The following is a 5,070-nucleotide window of genomic DNA, read 5'->3' as shown; positions in this document are numbered from 1 at the left end:
ATACAAATTCACTACCTAGTGGACATATCTTCCAAATCGAAACAATGGATGAGAGGTAGTGGTGCTGCTGTGTCCATCCTTTTGCTCTCCAGATACCTATAACTTAAAAAATCAAAATCAACAATACATATCATAAGAACAAAAATCGAAGTAGATTCAGAAAACATAACCATTATGGATTTAAACTTAAATCAAAAGGTTTTATAGATTGGAACTTCATACTTAAAACATAATCTAAAACGTACCCAAAATCGATTTAAACTATGATCAAATTAAAGTAGAATCCAAAGAAATTTATCTCTATATCATTTCTTCTTCTTCCATGATGATCGAGCACACGAATGATCCACACAGATCGAAACCCACAAATATTCTATTTCTTCTTTCCCCAATTTTCTTCTCCACTACAAAATTTAGGTTAGATAAATTATATAAAGAAATGAGGGGGGGGGGGGGGGAGCATAGGAGTACTGGTAATGAGGGGTGGGGCGATGTATTTTTTCATTTTATTTTGGTGAGATTTAATTGTCATTAATAGAATCCCTAATTTAATGCATTTTATTTTTGTTAGATTTAATAGTCATTAATAGAATTCCTAATTTAATTCATTTTATTTTTGTGAGATTTAATTGTAATTAATAGAATTCCTAATTTAATTCATTTTATTTTTGGTGATATTTAATTGTAAGTAATAGAATTCTTAATTTAAAACGTAATATATGTTTTATAAAATTTGTGGACAAAATTAAAGGGTTGACAAAAATGATGTCAGCAAATAATCCAAATGTGGAAAATATAAGATTGAAATACAATCAATGGTCCTGATTTTTTCAGTTTAGAATTAAGAGTTCTCTTTTAATAATATTTAGAGATTCCCTCTTACATTTTATCCTTTACATTCACCAATTAACATTATGAAATTCCAATAAATCAGCAAAGAGATTTGAATTTCATTTATGTTAGGCAAGAAATCAGGAATTATAATCATATTTAAGATTTAAACCGATGGCTAGGTCGTTCCAATGCATATATACCTCCAAGTCCAACCCAACAACCTCACTTATATAATGCTTATATAATTGAAGATTTATTCGATTTGTGGCATTGAATTTCTGTTTGTATATACCTTCAACCCGAAGATTTACTCTTACATTGATTGTCGGTTATTTTTGAAAGTTCTCTTCCTGTATACGATGTGTTTATGGCTATTCATACTGTTCTCTATTATCATATCAAAATAACCCCTCAAAGCTTCTACGATCAAAATCTCTAACTATCAGGTAGTAAAAAGCTCTGGATTTGTTCTTTTTAGTGCTTACTCGGTATCCTTGTTTCGCTCATGTTTGTTTTCTTTTCGAATTTAAGATAAATTTTTGTTACTGTTTATATAATTACTATATGATACTTCAGATGATGTTTGTTTGGTTATACGGTCTCTAAGAAATCTTAGTTTGAATTTCACAAATTGATTGAAGATTTTCTATTTTACTCCTATGCGATTCGTTTATTTACTTGGTCGTGTGTTTCTGTTTGCTATAGATCTAACTTATATTCATACTCCATCACACAATCCTCTCATTCTTCGATTTGAAATTTACTGCTTTAAGGACCTCAATCACACTCTGTTCTTACATATCCCTCTTAGTGTAATAACATATGCGCCTTATACCTTAATCTAATTAGGTGTGTTTGTGCTTGCTAATAAGTTTAATCTTGTCTGGATCATCACATGATGCTTTTACATTTTGCTTTAAATGGTTGTTCGGATGTGATTTTTCAAAGTGAATCGAATATGTAACAGGGTTGGTGGAACCTTGGTATCTCAAGTTTTCGTATCTATGGAATTGCTCGTAGATCATCAGGCCACCATCATTGATGGAAAATCAATCACACAAATAATTCGTTCTGAAATCGTCTCTGAAGTCAGTACCTTGATTGAGAAATAACGCAAGGTAAAGAATCATCATTTTGTTTCTCTGCATATACACATACATGACTATTTGAACACAACATTATGTTAGAAAAGAATGATTTAACAGAAATCAACATTGACAAGGATGTGGATGGGTTTCACCTCTCAACATTATCAAACTTGCTATGAAAGGAAGAGAACCCCTTTTTCTTCCTTGCACCCCAAAGGCAAGCCAATCAATCCCACTTTTATTTACCATTTAGGATATGGTATAAATATAATAAACAAAACAAATAAATGAAAAATTGTTTCTTAAACATGGATGTATAGAACTTCTGAAAACGTGCAACTGTTGGTAGAAGTAACATTCTTGGGTTACCAGTTTCAATACTTCTATTGAAGGAAGATGTAACAGTTATTGTTGTTCATCCGCGTACAGAGGATCCAGAAAGTATGATTCATGAGGCAGACATTGTTATTGCTGCAATTGGACAACCCATGATGGTAACCATAACCAGACTTATACAGTTTACAGTTATACTTAATTCATTTCTTATAATGATTTTATTTATTTGGATTATAGGTTGGCTAGTTTACACTTTGGTTTGTTGAATTGTTTAATTATTAGATAAATGGTAGTTGGATAAAAAGTGGGGTTGTGGTTATTGACGTAGGGACGAATACGGTGGATGATGCTACCTGAAAATCAGGATATAGGCTTGTGGGTAATGTTGACTTTGACCAAGCATGTAAAGTTGCGGGATGGGTTACGCCTGTTCCCGGGGGTGTGGGGCCCATGACTATAACAATGCTGCTTAAAAACACTTTGGATGGTGCCAAGCGGGTGATTGAGCAGTAAAATAACTTATTTGATTTCAATGTGTTTTGGTTTTTGGTACAAGAGATTTTGCATATCATGCATGGTGTTGTAGCTTTTTGAGCATATATAAGCTCATTTTGTATTTTGTTTTGAATCATATTGTGAGTGTATAATTATGAGTATTGTCCAGTTTTTAATTTACAATGGGATGGGCTTTGATTATAAGGCTAGGAGGAGTGGTAACACTCCTAGCACCTTGCCACATCATCTCTTTGGGTGCCACATCATTTTTGTCTCTAACCTCCTAATTCTTAGCAATTGGTAGGGAGTGATAACACTCCAAACATTATATTTTTTTTTCTTTTTTCAAATTTAATGGAAAGGGGAAATGGCAAAGGGATTGGGTAGAAGTACCTTTTTTTTAATTAAAAAATATGAAATTTACATATGCAGCAGACCATTTTCTTTCCAACCAATCACATTACACCATTTTGTTCTCTCTCTTCTCACTGTATATGTTGAGAGAAAAACTTTTGAGACACACTTGAACAAACTTTAGAACACGTTATATATTGCGGAAGTAAGTTAATCTCAAAGGATCATAAAGCTCAACAATAATAAGAAGTTAGAGTTGTTACAGTAGTTAGTTGCAGAAATGTAAGTGCGAAAAGTAAAGGAAATGTAAATAACAACAAGTTATATATCAAGTAAACACTAAGTTGATTCTTAACAAGGTTTGCATTCAAACTTACTTAGTTTATTTGATCAGCTTAAAGTGAATGAAGTCACAAGGACTTGCTTCGAAGGAGATATGAGAGTTTGATCTTAATGTATTTGAGAGTAAGTTCAGTAAGATCTTAGAGAATGAGAAGGTAAGAATTTAGAGAGAGATTCAGAGATTGAGAGACAAGAGGTAGTTTCATTCAGAAGTAGGATCTCTATTTATAGAGTCTCGAGAAATTACATGGAAAATAAACAAAGACTAAATTTCTGATAAAGTGTACATGCAAGGCACACTGGATAATACAATGTAAACATATAAGTTAAGAAACAAAACAACTAGTCTTTATTGCGGATGAGGTCGTTGCGGATGACTTCTTCACTTGAGGTTGCGGTAGCAAAAGATCCGTTGCGGTAGAGAAGTAGACTTTGGATTGAGAGGTTTAAGAGGGTCACTTTCTTGATTCAACATTTTCCCCTAAGTGACCTCTTCAACCTTTTCACTTGTTGAGTTTCAGAAACTTGATCAGCAACCACCACAACTTTCTTACTTCACCCAGCCATGTGATCCTCCTTGTAATTTCAAATTTTACTTCATCAGTTGTGTGCTTCATCCTCTGTACCGAAGTCAAGGTGACTTCCAGTTTCCTGCGAGTTAGACAGTGCATAGCTGTGATGGGGACGGCGTATTTAACGTTGTTGTTGACTCTTTTGAACACAACTCCCAATTCTGGAAAGTTGGTTGCTCCTAAGGATCGATCTTGATATCCTTCAGTGAAGAAAGGTGCTGGATCAAGTGAAGGAAGGTTGAATTTTTGACCAAGGACCGGATAAATGTCTGCATCAATCTTTGCGAAGTCACACACTGCGGACTTCAGGTACTCACAAGCTTTTTCAAATGCAATTTTCATATTGGGATGTTTCTCCGACTTCATCTGAAACACCCTAGCGATCAGGAATACCTCTTCCGGATTCATACAAGGAAAATCTGTCTGATTTCGGATATAATTGTCACCTCTTCTTGTCAATGTGTACTGAATGAACTCTGTTTTCTTGAATTTTCTGATCTTGTAGCTCTTGACTGCGGAGGGTCTATCGTTAGACTAGATACTTTCGAACTCGGATCCATGCTTGGCTTGAAAGCGGTTGAGTCGTTCAAATTCAAGAGGCAATCTTTGTTTATCAGGTAAACTTCGGTCAAATGGTTCAAAGACACTGAAGAATTTGGCATTAGGAGAGATTGGGATATACCAATATCCATCCGAAGGTGGTTTGGCATACGTTAATATTGGCATGTAGTCTTCATCAAGCAGTTTTCTTGTAGGATTAACCCAGGAGTTAATCAGGGTTTCATCCATTGTCGTGTCAAAACCATGATCTCTCTATATTTGTTCAGCAAACTTTGCGGCTTTCTAGTCTACTTTACGTTGTTTGGTTGCGGGAGAGTCATTGGAGTGTTCGGAAGACATTGTTGGCTCCAGATTTTTGAAATGTGGTGGAGTTTCTTGACGAGGTGGGGATTGATGGATTTCTTGAAGTGGTAAGTGTTGTTTTTCTTGATGCGGTGAGTGTTGTTATGGTGGAGGGGAGTGATGAGTTTGCATAGGAAAGGGAAGCT

The 5,070-nt window shown here is 34.7% G+C and overlaps 1 pseudogene; it reads left to right on the top strand.

Annotated features, from left to right (window-relative positions):
• Positions 1 to 2,014: 2,014 nt before the first annotated feature.
• LOC145106128 (bifunctional protein FolD 2-like) lies at positions 2,015 to 2,880 on the top strand (annotated as a pseudogene).
• Positions 2,881 to 5,070: the final 2,190 nt, after the last annotated feature.

The sequence above is a fragment of the Lactuca virosa genome, chromosome 4, assembly GCF_052849685.1.
Source record: "Lactuca virosa cultivar CGN04683 chromosome 4, Lactuca_virosa_CGN04683_v6, whole genome shotgun sequence".
Lineage (NCBI taxonomy): Eukaryota > Viridiplantae > Streptophyta > Magnoliopsida > Asterales > Asteraceae > Lactuca > Lactuca virosa.
Note: the sequence above shows the minus strand (reverse complement) of the source record. Positions and strands in the feature narration are given on the sequence as shown.